The sequence below is a fragment of the Glandiceps talaboti genome, chromosome 5, assembly GCF_964340395.1.
Source record: "Glandiceps talaboti chromosome 5, keGlaTala1.1, whole genome shotgun sequence".
Taxonomy (NCBI): domain Eukaryota; kingdom Metazoa; phylum Hemichordata; class Enteropneusta; family Spengelidae; genus Glandiceps; species Glandiceps talaboti.
This window is the reverse complement of record NC_135553.1, coordinates 2,796,505-2,813,164: the sequence shown is the minus strand read 5'-3', so window position 1 is coordinate 2,813,164 and position 16,660 is coordinate 2,796,505.

The window sequence follows — 16,660 nt, the reverse complement described above, 5'->3', positions numbered from 1 at the left end:
TTGTATGAAAAGTCTGTGAATCAGAGTATGAAAGCTAACACAAATTATTACACAGAAACAACAAGAGGAAGAAGTCGGTCAAAGAACTCAAGGCAGTTCTCTGATATTGGATCCGGTGGAAACAACAATCTGAACTATCTCTACAGACAGGAGAAATCATCCAGCAGGAAGGGTCATGCTACTCGTCAAAAAATGAAAGACCATGTGGACCAACATTTTGACGTATTTGAGGATGAGAAAAGAAGAACAAAACTTGGACAGAAGAAAGATAAATACAAACATGGAAAACATGTCAGGGTGAAACACAAGGCAAATAAAGTGCATTTGAATGAAGGAGAGTATGATAGAAGAAAGAAAGACAATGATGATCAAGGTAGGCCATTCTTAAATTGTTGTAGAGAAAACAATTAAATGATACTGTTATATATAACCAAGGGTATCACTTTGTGCATTAATCTCACCTAAAAACAAATATATACCTACCGACTGAGGATATATTGTATTCTTCAAACTCTCTGAAATGATTAGAGGAACTTTTTAGGAGGTATATGCAGTTTTAGAGATTTAAGTAAATTTTTAAATTCCACCTTCTTCTAACATGTCGTAAACCAGTCTTCTAACTGATGAGATTTTGAAAATGATTCAGTGTAATTTGCAGGTAAAAATTAGTTCATCACAGTCATTGATAGGACACGTTTGCATTTACCAACAGTCTCCCTTCTATGCTAAGTGCCCATTGCTGAATTGTGATAAAAATTAGTGTCCATTTGAAATAAAAATTTGGAATAATGTATTCAGAAGTAAAATATGTTATCTCTCCTCAACACCAAGCAGACCAGAAATATCAGAATCTGTGGTTGAGAAGATGAAAATACAGGGTGTGTGAAATGATTGATGTGTGCTTTTAACTATCAGTTTTCTAGTTAGGAAAGTAGGACACAGTGAGATGAAATGTGTTTAATCTGATGAGAGTTAACACACACACACACATGCTGTACGTTTATAAGTGACACGTCAGCTGGTCATCACATCATATCAGGAGCATCTGACCTGTTAACAAATTATATGTAATTCCCATCTCTTGCTCCACTTTTTATCTTTTGTTTCTTGTGGATGCAAAATTTAAACTGTGATCACCACTCTGCAAAGAGGTGCCGCTACTGAAAGGGAATCACTGATATAACAAGCACATAGCTTAACATAAGTTTAGGCACTATTTGTGGCATTTAATCTAAAGATCTCTCCATCTTTGTAATATGGTGGTAAAGAGGTGATATTATACCACAGCTGGGTAATAGCTGCATCTAGACTAAGATTTTTAGGTTGCTAGCTGAACAAACTGACGTCATATGCCTATAGTTTCAATACAAAATGTCTTAGACTATAGTGATATATCATTCTATGTGGTGCAGTGCCTCAGTTAACCCAAACTAGAACAAGATAAATGGGTTTCTATTAACATGTTGACACTGACATGCCTAATAAAATACAGGTGTTGTACTGTCAGTAGCTCATAAAAGCTAGATTTCTGTATGTGATACAAAATGTCATCTTTTAACCAGTCATTAAAGAGAGTTAGCTATAAAACTGTGTGTATATACCTGGTATGTATGAATGCACTTGAATAATACTGATTTTATTTTACTGTCCAAATTCCTACCACATATACCAGCTTGTAGTGTAACTATTGATTATCTACCATTGATGGGCTTGAGTTCTCATAAAATAATAAAAAGTTAGATTGGAGTGTCCGCAGGGTTAATTGAAATTTTACCAGATAGGCATGTAGACAGACAAATAGACAGACAAACAGACAGACAGACAGACAGACAGACAGACAGACAGACAGACAGACAGACAGGCAGACAGGCAGGCAGGCAGGCAGGCAGGCAAACAGGCAAGCAATTAAGTTGATTTTAATTCAAATGTTAAATTTGCATATAGTATGTAAATAAAAATAACAAGACTGATTCAGAAATAAATAGGTGGTGTGACATTTGAATAGATAGTCAGATAATTTTTTATGGATGAAATTTGACTTTTTATATTATAAATAGGCTATACTTTCTTTGGTGTGATTTGTGTGAATCAATGTATACTCAATTTACAAGTATGGTATACATTTTGTCACCATTGTGGTCATACCAAAGCTGTGACTTCTAGAAAGACTCTTTTTGTGAGGATAGATGTTATTGTTTCACCACTTGAGTCCATTCTATGTTGCTTCTTAAAAGTGAAAAAAACACATCAAAACACATTATTTGCAATAACAAAATAATGATAATGTTAAAAAGTTGATTTTCTTTTTTTGTTTACATTGCATCCACCCCATACTTACAGTACTACTGTATTATAAACATAGTGTAAATCTATCCATGGTGTTATAGTCATCTTTTTACCTTGAGATTCAATGGCACAGGTAGCACTAGGCTATTAGAAACATATGGACCAGATTTGTTAAAATGAAAGGACACTCTGTTTGACTTTGTTTATACACTGTTTCTTTAAATCTCAGAGACCAACTAATTTTAGTGAACATGATTTTCACAGTTGATTATTAATCTCTAAAATTGAAGAAAATTAATTGAAAGTCTTCAGAACAAGTAACAGTTCTTCAAACAATTAAATCACTCAATCTGACCATTTAGATCATGATTTAATGTGGGCTATATAGTGAATATAGACCTGCAAATTTTTCAAGGCCATTGTAGGTATTAAAGTCAGCATGACTAATGACTTTGATGATTGACATGTAGGTATAATTGTATACTGCATTATTTTACTGGTGGTAGGAATGACCTATGTGATGGTTTGAACAGTCTGGAGGCTATCCATTAGTTTTGAATCTGAAGATTTCATTACCCAACATCTGTTTGGGTAAAGAGATTTTCAGATTCAAACCCAATGGAATCTCTTGACTGTGATTTGAAGAGATGAAGTACATAACTTTTTCCAGGTTATTTTGATATTTGATAAAAACGGTCTTAATACATTTATTACATTATCAGCTGCATCAAGTATAACTGTTATTAGTGTTAAAACTAAAAGTGCTCAATAGAAATTAAATAATTTGTTGTAAATTCTTGTAGTAAATAGAGATCACTGACTCATTGTGTAATATAAATTTGTCTCAATGACAAATAAGAAGGACAACCATGATACAAACTTCAGAATTACCAATATTGTTATGTAAGATTGATTGATTGCAAACACATAAAATTATACATGAAGAGCCAGTGACCTTTAATCAAAGGTGTACATACCAGCTGAGTGCCACATAAGGATATGAAATGACTCAATACTGAGCGACACAACAAAGATAAAAAGAATTTTATGGAAGCACTTGATATGCTTTTTGAAAATTTGGGACATTTTGATTGTCAATCAACTATAATCTCACATTGGTAACTATCATCATTTTGAAAAAAATACCCTTTAATCACGATATGTTGAATTAGAAACTGACATGGTCTTGAAAGGGATTTATGTTTGAAAGAACTTTTAACTTATGGTGCTTGTCAGATCTTTATATTAGCTCCGTGATTCCAATACTCAAAACTGTCAACATTTCACAAAAGGGAAAACAATATGGACTTAGTCACATAGTTTGAAATGTTGGAATCTACAAGCTTTTCCTTTCACCATCAATATGGTTGTCGTGTAGTGTGACAACATGGAAATCTCTCTCCCTATTCAGTGTGGATCAACATCGATGAGTATCAGAAAACGTACAGATTGTGTGATATTGTTCGGGTATGAAACTACTAGAATCAAATATCGTGATTAAGAGGTTAATATAATCAGATTTGGTATATGTTTGGAGGAGAAGCATATGGTTTAGAATTGTCATAATAGCAATTCGACATATTGTGTTAGAAATAGCACAATATGTATTTATCAGATAGATGGCACACAAATATTCATAGTTGAGTGTCTTTTACATCCAGAACAGTTTTGTCATTGTTAACCACATCATGCATATGAAAAAAATGATATCAATTTTGATATCTTTGGAGATAAAAATACAGTCATGAAATGGGTGAGTGATCATGGAGGCATATTGGGAGATAAGTTTGTTTGTTGTTTGAGGGAATTAACATACAGCTGATAAGTGTACCATCTATTTATTGGAAAAGAGATTGATCTCATCTTTTCATACAAATTATAGTTCAAAGAAATTTTCTCTTTTGCATTTCTTGTTGGATTTTTGAAATTTTTTTGGTATTCATTTCATTTCTCTTTGCTTCAGGTATTAACAATTCAACCCATTTACTATGTAGAGTGTGTCACTAGTTTATCTTTTTCTGATGTAGCATTTTCACAATCCACATGATACCACCCGAGAAAAATGATGTCTTGTTATTTTTCATCTTCATGTATATGTGTCTGGTTCACTGCTATATAGATATATATCAATATTCTTACCTCACTTTGGTTTATTTTGTTGTTTGTTCCTGTATATGTTTTTTTACTCATCTTTTTAGTAGTGTATGTATATTAATTTTTTCTTAGTGCTGCTCCTAACAATCTTAGTGAGCCCCTGATACAAAAGGGATGCAATAAATAAATAAATAAATAAATAAATAGATAGATAGATAGATAGATTGATAGATAAATAAATAAATAAATAAATAAATAAATAAATAAATAAATAATCTATATAGTCACCTGGTATTGTTAATAATCTTTCTTCCATTCAACAGTGAACCATCTAGTAGCCCAACAGTTCTCTGCTGTATATTTATTGTTAACATTTACACTGTGTATTAACTCTACATCAAAACTTCATATTTATTCACAATCCATTCTTTGAATTAGGGTCTTCTATTTGTAATTTCACATGAATTTGTCAAAATATTTGCAATACTAAAAGTTCACATTATTTACTATCAGTATCTTTCTCCTTTACATTAGTAGTAACTGCCTGAGTAACCTCAAGTTTTTGCTCTTTTTGTTAACATTTGTTTGCCAAAAATGCATCCTAGTATATTGTCTGGCTCTGTTTATGGTCAACATGACCCTTCACCATATCAGACGTACCTTCTTTTGAATGCCAGGGTAAATGTTGTTTATCTTCTAAAAGGCCACTGCAATCAGCTGTAGTTTTCAGGTGTTGGTTTCACCATGGTTTGTGTAGAAGGATTAAAACACAGACTTAAAATCTTTGCTCTTTTCATATTAGCAGATACTTCTTTGTTGTGTACCGAAACACTTTATAAATAGCCGCCAATGTGAAACAGCTTGTCAATGGAGTCTTCGTCATATGGCTGAGAGTGTTGTGCAAAAGATTTCGGTCTCTCTATATATTGAGATAAGTGACCACAATGTACATTATAGTATGCAGCAGAAAGGTTTAAATGTCAACTTATTTAGGATAAGTTTGAATCCCTTAGATTAATAGATACTTTTAAGCCCAAATTCAGATAATTAAGTAAGCCACTTCAAACATGAAAACTTTGTAATTGTATTATTATCTGTCAAGCGAAGTCTGACAAATTTTAATCTTTATTCAGTCTCATACCAGTGTTTACTGTTAAGGGCAGTGAGTAGATAAAATATGTCTGAGTTTGTACTAAAGATTTTTAGTTAAATATTCTCCTAACAGTTACAGTTGAGTATTTATAATATTGCAAATGTCACCTCATTTCTTCATCCCATGTTAGTCTCAGGATGGCAGTGTAGTATCAAATCATCTCTAACCCTAAATTATTATTATTATTATAAAATATCTTTATTCAGGGTAAAACTCAATAAGCATTACAAACAACGCAGCGCGTTGCAGGGTCGGCTTCTTTCCATTGAGGCCCTCATACTTCAAATCAATAATCACACAAAAGTCCACTTACAAATTCTAAAACATATTAGGACATAAAATACACACATTGTGACAATATAGCTCCAGATAAATAAAATAACTGCTAGTCAGAAGAAATGTCTCTGTAATTGTCTTTGAAGTGTTTAAAAGTTTTAGCCTGCTTTACATGTTCAGGTAACGAATTCCATAGATTTCCTCCCTTGTGAGTGAATTTGCGGAGAGCATAGTTATTGTGAGCTGGTTAGATATAGACACTGCTAGCTTTACTAAAACATGTATTATAATCATAAGATTAAGTTTCAATGATGGGTAGCACTAGACTACATCCCTGTGGCCAGTGTTCTAATTGTTGACTAACAGGAAATTTAATTTTGCACATGGTATGACAGTATGTAATCACACAGAATCAATCTTTGAATCTCAAGAATAAGGATATTATACTTTGATTGTTTGCAGTTATTAGGGAGGAGTTGATTTCTGATAAACTAGATATAGGAAATTAATTCCACAATATGTACTGATATGAATGATGGAATCATTCCAATGAAATCTCAATGCTATGACGATATTGATATTAAAGCTGATGAGGATGGGACTGGAAGAGCAGGAGGGAGGAGTGGCAGATTACTAATTAATTTATTCTCTGAGAGGAAATTAATTCTGCATATACAACAACATTTTTGAATAATTCAAAATTTTAATATGTTATCATTTATTACATCATGTAATAGCTCAGAGAAATGACTTGAATGAGGATATAAGTTTTGATATTAATTTTAATATTTGAAGTGTAGAATCAATTGTTAGGGGAAGCCAAGGAAGGAGAAACAGTTGATAGGAAGGGAGGTTTCATTCTTACAATTTGATATGCATACTAGTGATGTCCTAACAACTATCGTGTGGGTCACTGTCGGTAAATATTATGATTTGGTCTAGTGATGATACAACAATGCATGGTAAGTACCATCCAGTCAGACAATACAACTCTTCCATGTAACAAGTCTTTAAAATGACATTTAATAGTATACTGGTATATGTTCTCCTATGTTGCTAATGGTGATCTAAATTGTGTTTTGTGACACAGATTTACACAAACTTCTATTTTTGGACAGACTAATGTCTTTGCTGCCTGTGTAGGTATGGGCTAATGTCTGTTTCATTGTGTAGGTGGAGACAACTTTACATCTGTACACTGACTTTTAAGTATATTTTGAGTTGTTGAATAGCATGCAGAAGTAGTATGTGGGCTACTAAAAAATGACTATATACTTTGATGTTGGTCAAAATGGGGACAAATGCTTTTCTTCAGATCAAGTCACCTGCACATAGTAATGCTGTTGTGTATGTTGTCTCTATTATTGTACTGTGAAGTTGAAATGTGTCTATGTAGAAAAACACAATGTCTCATGAGTGAAATGCCAATTAAGGGAAATTTATTTTCTCAGTAAAACATAGACAAATTGTTTTATTGCTGAAATACACAAAAATATAAGATATATCAAAACTCTACGAAGCCTAGCCTATCAATTGTACATACAAATATCTGTTGTTTTCAGCTTGTACAAAATCTTGATTATATAGGTATTAAATTTATGGTTTAATCAAATTATAAAGTCTGCCACACCTATTAAATTGCAATTCTTCTGACTGATGACACCAAGGCTGCTTAATTGTTTTAATTTTCCAGTAACTGTAAAATAATATATGTAAAGGATAATCTTGATATGAAAACAATTACACAAGATAATGCTCAGATAGAGTCCATGATATCATATGCAACATTCTACATGTGAACCTTGAGATTGTACATCACATGATGATGGTGATAGTGACTCATCACACATAATCACACATAACTGTTTTACCTTGATTAGACATATAATCAAGGTAGAACAGAAAGAGCAATTTAAATTTATAAAACAAAAAGAGATTACAATTTCTCTGTATATCTAAACTCATATAAAAATATATAATCACAAAAATTGTTTTACTTATGCACTTATAACATTAGCCTATTTCATTGTAGTGTATACATTCTTTAATATCTTTATGACACTTATGTACCCAAATAGAATTGTCAATTTTCTCTATAGTTGTGATAAAGTTATATCTAATCTAAAAAAAAAAGTATAATCTGTAAATGACTTTATAACACATAAACACAGATAACTGTTCTATACTATACCTTAATTATAAAAACAATGAACAGGTGAACAATGTGACGTCTGGCAATGATACCATAAAGTTTGTCAAAAAAATTTCCATTACAATTAATGTAGATGTTCTACCTGTGGTATCATGAATTTGTTATAAATGAGGAAAGAAAAGTGACACATGTAGGAATCGAACCCACGTCCCCTGAACACTAGTCAGAGTGCTCAATTATCATCTCCTCACTCCTTTAAAGAGAGATGTTTAGATTTGATGTCACAGATAGTACTAGACTATGTTACAATAAAAAACAATTCAAAGTTAAATGTAAAGACAAAAAATGTTTTTACAATGTAGTATACTTGTAACCAATGAAATGAATATAAATGGCTATTAGAATTGACTGTCAATTCCATGATTTGAAACTTGTTTGACATTTTGTGCTGACATTATATGTTAATTCTCTTTTCATATTAAATTCAGAATCAGATGTAGACGATATTAAACATTGATAATGACAAAGTTCTAATGGTAACTGAATTGGTCCCATCCATGTTACAATATGTGAAAAGGCACTTTCCTTAGAGCTTAAATATTTGCAACTCTATTAACTTTATTGTCAGATCGCAACGCAACTTTCAATTTCTCCCAGAAAAGTCTCTGACCAACGGCATTTTCAGTCCATTTGATATATTTCTGGGTCAGTAACATCTTTCGTAAAACTCGTGGCATGTCATTATCGGGAATTTCACGCAACAACACAAGGAGGAGAAGATTTCTCTTCTGTTGAAATAAATGATCTTGAGCCATTCTCATCTCAAAATAACACCACTCACTTTTTGCAAAGCCAGGTGACAGTATCAACATAGTTTTGTGACTAGTCTCTATACTTTCAAGAATGTTGTCAAAAATATCAATACCTGGCATAAAATCACGTTCATGTAAACAGAGTTTGAAATTAGGTGGATCAATATTTTCCAAATGAGGAAGTAATTGCTGCATGATCCAATCTCTGTCATTTTCATTGTAACAAACAAATGCATCATATCTGATATTCAATGGCTGCTCCTCATCATTGACTTGGAGTTGATAACCACCACGCTTTAGTTTGATGAGGAAACAACCATAGCGTATATACCAACGAAAATGAACACAAAGTCCAATACAAATTGCTGACAAGGCAAAAATACAAGTAATGGGTACTGAAATCATAAATGCTAGATTACATTCCAATCCAAACGTCAAAGTTAACAAAGACTTTCCATTCATATTAACCGGATCTGTACATTTGATATAGGATGGTTGAACTTTAACCTTTCTGTCAGTTTTCATCCATTCTACAAAATCCTTCATCTTACACTCTGAGCAGTCTAAATGATTATTCTCAAATGTAAAAGTTGTCAAATTATGTAAATTACTCAGAGCTCGTGTATTAATTTGACTGATTTTTGTGTCCACAAGGGTCAATACTTCTAAATGAGACATTTTTGGTAACAGGTCCTCCATGAATTTATTTGTTAGGTCTTGCACACCAGTGAGAGACAGGAATTTTACATTTGGGAATAGATATAAGAACTCAAAAATATTGGCTGGTTTTTCAAAATTGTAATCAAAAAATTTTTGTAAATAGACATTCTTGAGTGTTAATGATTCCAAAGAAGGGAATGATTTGCTTGGAATGACTTCAAGACATTTGTTCTCAATAGTTAGAGTTTGCAAACTTAAAATATTTTCCAAAAATGTTAAAAAACTACTACACCAATCAACCTCTCCTGAACCTAAGAATAAATGTTTCAGTGATGGAATTTCTAAATGAAATCTTAAAACATAAGTGACAGTCATTGTTAGTCTTTGAAGATGCTTAAGTTTATCCCACAACAATATCATTTCACGAACTTCTGTGTTCTCATCACTGTTTTTAACATTAAGTGACTCTAATGAAATCAGTTCAGAGAATAAACCATAATCTAGGATTTCTAGAGTATTGTGGGACATATCTAATATCTTCAGTTTACTCAACAAAGAGAATGCTTCAGGGTGAATTGAAGTTATCTTGTTGTAAGACAAATTCAACTCTAACAGAGATGTCATGTGAATAAAAGCATTAGAAGGAATTTCACCTTTTAAGTTGTTATTATCCAGGTACAAATATTGTAAAGTGGTAAGATTCTGTAAATTTTCTAATAATTCTTCGATAGTATAGGAACTTTTAAAGGTGTTCCACTGTATTTGCAATGTTGTCAGAGATGTCAAATCATTAAAAACTCCTAGTGAAATATCACCAAAGTCATTATCATGTAGTCTGAAAGTTTTCAAATTTTGTAAGCCATTGAACATTCTCCTTAGAAATGTAAACTGATGATTTCTGAGTAATTCCAAAGTTTTCAAATATGGCAGCCATTGGAAAACTCCAGCAGACAAGTTCAACTTGGTTTCTTCAATATGCATATTTTGAATAAATATGTCTTCTAACTTTGATACTCGCAAACCTTTGAACGTGGTACCTGTGATCTGTAACTCTGTTGTTTTATCCCCCAAACTCAGAGTTTTGATACCAGAATGTTTAAGATCATACAGTAACTTCTCCAGACATTCACCTTTGATTGGATTATTAGTCAAGTCCAGCTTTGTAGCTCTAACTGCAGTAAATGTACCATTAATTGGACATTTCAAAGTATTGTCTGATAAACCCAGTTCCTGCAGTGGGACATCCCCAAATGTTATACTCTGTATAATTGGATCATTTAATTGACTATTATTAAGAGAAACTATCTCTAGTCTAGGAAAATTTCCTAACTCAATGTCACCACATTCACTGTTAAATTCAAAATGCCTGTTTGAAACATAAATTCTTTCAATATTTCTCAAAGGTTGGAGTGCTTGACCTGGAAAACAGACAAAGTTATTAAAACTCAAATCTAATATTCTAAGTTTCTTCAGGTCTTTAAATGTATCATCTGCCAGTTCAGTTATTGGATTTCCATGAAGGTATAATTCTTGCAAATTCACAAGTCCTTGCAATGATGAAGATGACAACATTTCAATTTCGGTAAAAGCTATGTTCAGTTCTTTCAAGTTTCTTAGAGGAGTGAACACATGGTCTGTAATGTTGGATAAACTGCTGAATGACATGTCCAGTACTTCCAGTCTAGAGACATCCCTGAAAGCATGTGCTTCAATAGTCGAAATGATGTTGACTGCAATTTGCAGTACTTTGAGTTGGTGAAGTCCCTGCAGAGAGTTTGAGCCGAGAGTTTCGATGTTGTTGCCAAAAAGATCTAGATGTTGTAGTTTTCCCATACTTGCTAAACTCCCAGGTGGTAGAGATGTGATCTCATTGTCGGTTAAGTCAAGGTATGTTGTAAATGCTGGTAAATTTCCAGGGATACTGTACAATCCTCTGTCACTGCAGTCAACATATGAGTGGTTATACACCTGACATTTAGTGTCTGAGATGGCGACAGGAATATCAACAATGAGAAATAAGATTCCCAGCTGAAGTAGTCTGTATGTCATCCACATCTTGTCAATGAAGGTAGTGGTTTAGAATGAAACGATAAATTAATGCAAGCTGTATGAGAAGAAGAAATTTCTCAATCTCAGATCTTACAAGCCTATTCCACTTAGATGAATTGTACAGTTAACTGAACGGGAACTGTATATTTTCTGGCAACTTCCTTATGTGAAATGATCTGACATCATTGTGTATTTTTATCATATCTTAGCTGGAAATACCATCACCACAAGGAAGTACTATTAATACATACGTGTCTTTTGGTATTTGAATAGAGGTGACTTCTCTTTGACTTTCATTTTCTGTTCTTTCTTGTAGGTGTATACAGCCAATTTATATCATGTGATATTACATGTATTGTATGGATTATTGTGATTTGATTAATATTTTCTACAACATGGATGTTAGAATATTGAGAATGCATGTAATATGCCACGCATACTGATGTTGTAAAACAAACAAACAAACAAACAAACAAACAAACAGCTATTCTACACTGAAAATACAAACCGATATATAAACTGTTTGAATAAGATGTGAAACTAAAGTACAATGGTGACATTATAGCTGTATGATTTCAGTTCTGCATTGCTTTGATTTCTTTCAAGTCATGTGAGTGTGGACTGGTTTTGACTCCATTATGCATAGACACATCAAGCTTTTTATTTGTATCACTTCTGTGTAGTAATTAAGACTGAGTGCTATACAGATGGTAATATATGTATAATGTATGTATGTATGTATGTATGTATGTATGTATGTGTGTGTGTGTGTGTGTGTGTGTGTGTGTGTGTGTGTGTGTGTGTGTGTGTGTGTGTGTGTGTGTGTGTGTGTGTGTGTGGACAAAAAAGTTATGAAAATGAAACAAGCTATTAGAGCTACTTGTGCTTCAATAAATCACAGAAAGGAAAATACCAAAACATGATTATTTGTAGAGTTAAAAAAATACATTGTCTGATAATGGTGATATAATATTTTTTTATGATGAATGATGTAAATGTCAAAGTAAAGATCAGAGTATATTGCTACAATTAGCATGTAGCATAATAATGAAAAACAATAAAAATAAAAACAAGGTAATCTCCAAAACTGATGTAAGAGGGCGCTACTATACATCACACGTCAGAAAACTGTTCTTGCAAGTCAATCATAATGATGATGTTTTCATTCTTTTTGTTAAATGTTTTTGAATGGTATTTTGAAAAAAGAAATTACTCAAGGAAATGAGATGGCATTAAGAGTTCCTTTCCTAGATTGATAGGTTAAAAATAATGTATCTTGGTATGATACTTGCAACCCTGAAATGAAAACAGATTTGAAAACAACAATGTATAATTTTGACTTCTGTCAAAGTTATGAATATTGAATCAATAAGAAAATTAAATTTTGAAAGATTTTAGAACATTTCTGGTATATAGAAAAGAAAGGTAAATGTGAAGTGAAAAAGTCTTCGGTACTGTAGTACAAAGTAAATAACCACCTGTTGGTTGTGTGTGGTCTTTCACAGATATAACTACTGTGTTGTACAAATAGTATGTGAGAGTGTCTGCAATGATTATTTCTTTACTTTTGTGCTATTCTTGTACCAGTGTGTTTTGAGTTAGAACCCATGATCTCAATTTATCATCACCTTACAATCATTTCTTCTTCCCCTTCTCTTTCATAACGTTGACTTTTTTGTTCTCATAAACGATAATTCTCACACTCGTACTGTATTCAGGTGTGAAGGAGAGGATTACACATTTCTCAGGCCTTTGTTCAAGCTGTAGTTAGTTTTTTGTGATTTCTGTTCCATGAGGTGTGACTTTCCCCATGCAGAATAGGAAATCGGATAGATTATTCAGTTAGCAATGTCCATTGTACAAAACCCACTGTATACTTTGTCAAAGCAGAGTCTATCAATTCAAAGTGAAAAAAGTGACAGAGTGTCTGTCAATCTCTTGCCTTGACTTCTTTTAAAAATCTAAACATTATCAAAATCATTGTTTATCTGAAGAATTGACCAAGATTCTGTGAAAACAGTGACAAATTATCTGTCAGTCTTTTAAAAAAAAACCCACGTCTTTATAAAAACCCTGTATAGGGTAACAAAGTAGACAATACACTGTTCTATTTTTGATAAGGTCTACCAGGTGAAGAATTCTCATCATTGTTACAACCTCTAGACATAGAAAAGAAGAAAGACAATATAGGCTACCATTCTTGACATGGGCTACTGATGTTTTCAGACTTGTCACTGTAAAATAAATGTTTGTTTTTGATATCAGTTCTTAAATGATTGATGTCTTGTTTTATGTTCAAACTTGTTGGAACGTGAGATAATTGATTGCTTACACTTTCTGTCTTCTCTGTGATGACACTTTTAGTTAGAAATAGACTAGGACACACTCCACCTTAAGGCACAACTTTTGACATGGACAATATGTATATAAATGTGATGACGCTTTGCCTTCATATTGATGTGTTTTTTCAGTCAACTGCACAGGAAACTTTTTGGCAATGGTATAATTATATATATAAAACTGAAAGTCTATTGTTACAGAAATACAGTTCTGTATTTACAAATGTAGACTTTCAGTTTCCTGTGAAGTTGAACATAATAGTAAATGCAGATTAATAAGTTACAAAAACTGCCACTGAAAATGTATATAAATGCATTAAAAAATGTATTTTATTGTCAGTACTTGAACTGAAGACATTGGGATATTTTCAGATAAAGTCAGCGTGTGCAAAGTACATAAGACATGTATACATGCATTAATCTTTCCAGTAAATCTGAGTTGCATAAAGCATGGTATAGGTTGTTGATAATAATAATAATAATGTGTATTTGTAATGCGTCTGTTTTCCTGAGAGCTTCAAGGTACTAACAATTATTACCCATGGCACAGACCTATAGCGGCACAATGATCCCTTATACTTTTATCCTCAACTCCCTGGGGATCATACAATCCATTGCAGCCTCTATAAGCACATATGATTAAAGCATTCACATTGCAACCTGTAGGCTAGCAGGTCCTCAGTCATACAGTTGGGTTGACTGGGGCAAAATTGTGGTTCAGATCTTTTCCTAAGTACTTTAGCCATTCAGAAATAAAAACAGCAGCGGCAGGGCTGGAACCTGTAACCTGCAGATTCTGAGCTGGTCACTCTAACCATTCGACCACCATGACTGATACATTAATATGCACAAACAGGCTTGGTAGCTAAGACTAGCATATTTTGAATTTTATGGTACCTTTAGCTTTATTTTTGGTAATTTCTGTATCATATTTGATTTCCTGATTAAAGTTGTACACGTTTCTATGTGTTAGTGGGAATGAGATATTTCAAATGATAAAACAGAATGAGTAACCCACCAAGAATCATACTTATACAGACTGTGTCCCTTGAAATGTAATGAGACCATTAACATATCTATCTATGTGGTGGGTCTTCAGGAGTCATTTCAAAGAGATGTCACAAATGATCAACTGTCACAGCTGGTGTTTGTTTTTTATTTTGTTTTCTTGACTCTCAGTATTGTAGATTTGGCAATATTGCTGGTATTTAATCATTTCTATCATTGTGTATCACCAAGGCAGGGTTTCCAAATATCCAAGTTACAGACTTGGAATCCGCTCACCTGGGCATGTGTTCTAATGCGTGACATTTATTGTCTTCAGCATTAGAAAATGATTTCGTGTATTATTTGCAGCTGAGTAATCAAAAGGCCGAACTCAATTGGTATGAACTGAATAGTAAATTATTTATGCTTTGAGTTCAGAACTAATACAAAAAAAGTATTCATTTGGTAACCACATTATAATTAGATGTTATCTTAAGCTTGATTTCTCTTTTTTCGAGACTGTACAGTGGGCCAGTGGCCAAAGTACTCATTGGTTAATAAACATTATTATAATATGAATGTCAGTGATATGAAGGTGAAACAGAATAACTGAGATGAAAGCTTGTTGTATGGTGGTTAACCTTAGTAAATTGAAGTAGTTATATTTAGAAGTGATTCATAGACAACAAATTCCAAAAGTTTCACTTTAGATTAAAATCTAGGTATGAAAAACAGTTGTTTGGCAGAACTTAGGAAAAGTTGATTCAGAACAAAAGAATGATTCCATGTAATCCTCATGTCTCCACTGATAGCGTAACACTAATGCAGTGACCTGGGATTGATACATTGGCCTTTAAGAGAATAGAAGTATATATAATACTGTTCTCCCTTGTGGTTAAGGAATGTTTCAATTTAAAGTTAAGTACTTAATAGGGCTGTCTGCAACCCACACAGAACCTTGACACTACAGGAGATCATTGATGTGAGAAAATTGAAGCTAGTCAAGCAGTCTTAGTCATAGAATTCCACCACAGAAAGCTTCATTACACAATTGTAAAGCCAGAAAGGAAACTAATTTCAGTAAAAATTACCGGAGCAACAGTGTATTACTGTGTGACAAAAGATAAACAACTTACAATCAAATCAACATTGCTGTTGTCCAAGGACATACCTTTTTTTGGAAAACAGATGTTCGTGTATGTTAAACTTAAACACATACGTTTTGATAGCAATATAGTGTTGTACAGTTAGAATTTATATGGAGATGCAATAGACTGCCATGAACAACCAATATTGTGTTGTAAATGTACGGTACTTTATTTTAGGATGAGGTATAATATTGTACTTGATAAGAATATCAAAAAATAACCAAGACGATATCATAAAAGTGTTTGCACTTAATTCTATGTGTCTCATTGGAACACCTTGGGTAGGGTTATTAAAGATAAACAAAAAAGTAAAAAAAGTAAGTGCATGAATACATGTTGATAAAACTTTCATTTCATAATTATACCGTAACATTATGAATGATTTAGAAATGACAATTAAAGTCAGCAGGAAACTTGGAATCATTTGTTTTCAGTTTCCAAAATTTCAGCACATGTTGGATTGCCATTGGCCCTTACGGAAATGGTCTATAGTATTCCTATATGATTGCTATAGGACTGTCCTAAAAGATTCCTTTAAGACTATCCTAATTCCTATAGGAATTGTAAAGTATTCCTTTAAGAAAGGGGCCAAAATTCTATAAGATCTTATAGGAATAATCTTTTAGGAATGCTTTAGGAACTTTCCGTAAGGGTACAATCAGTGATGTGATTATTTCCCAATCCTGTATAGAGGGTGTCAATTT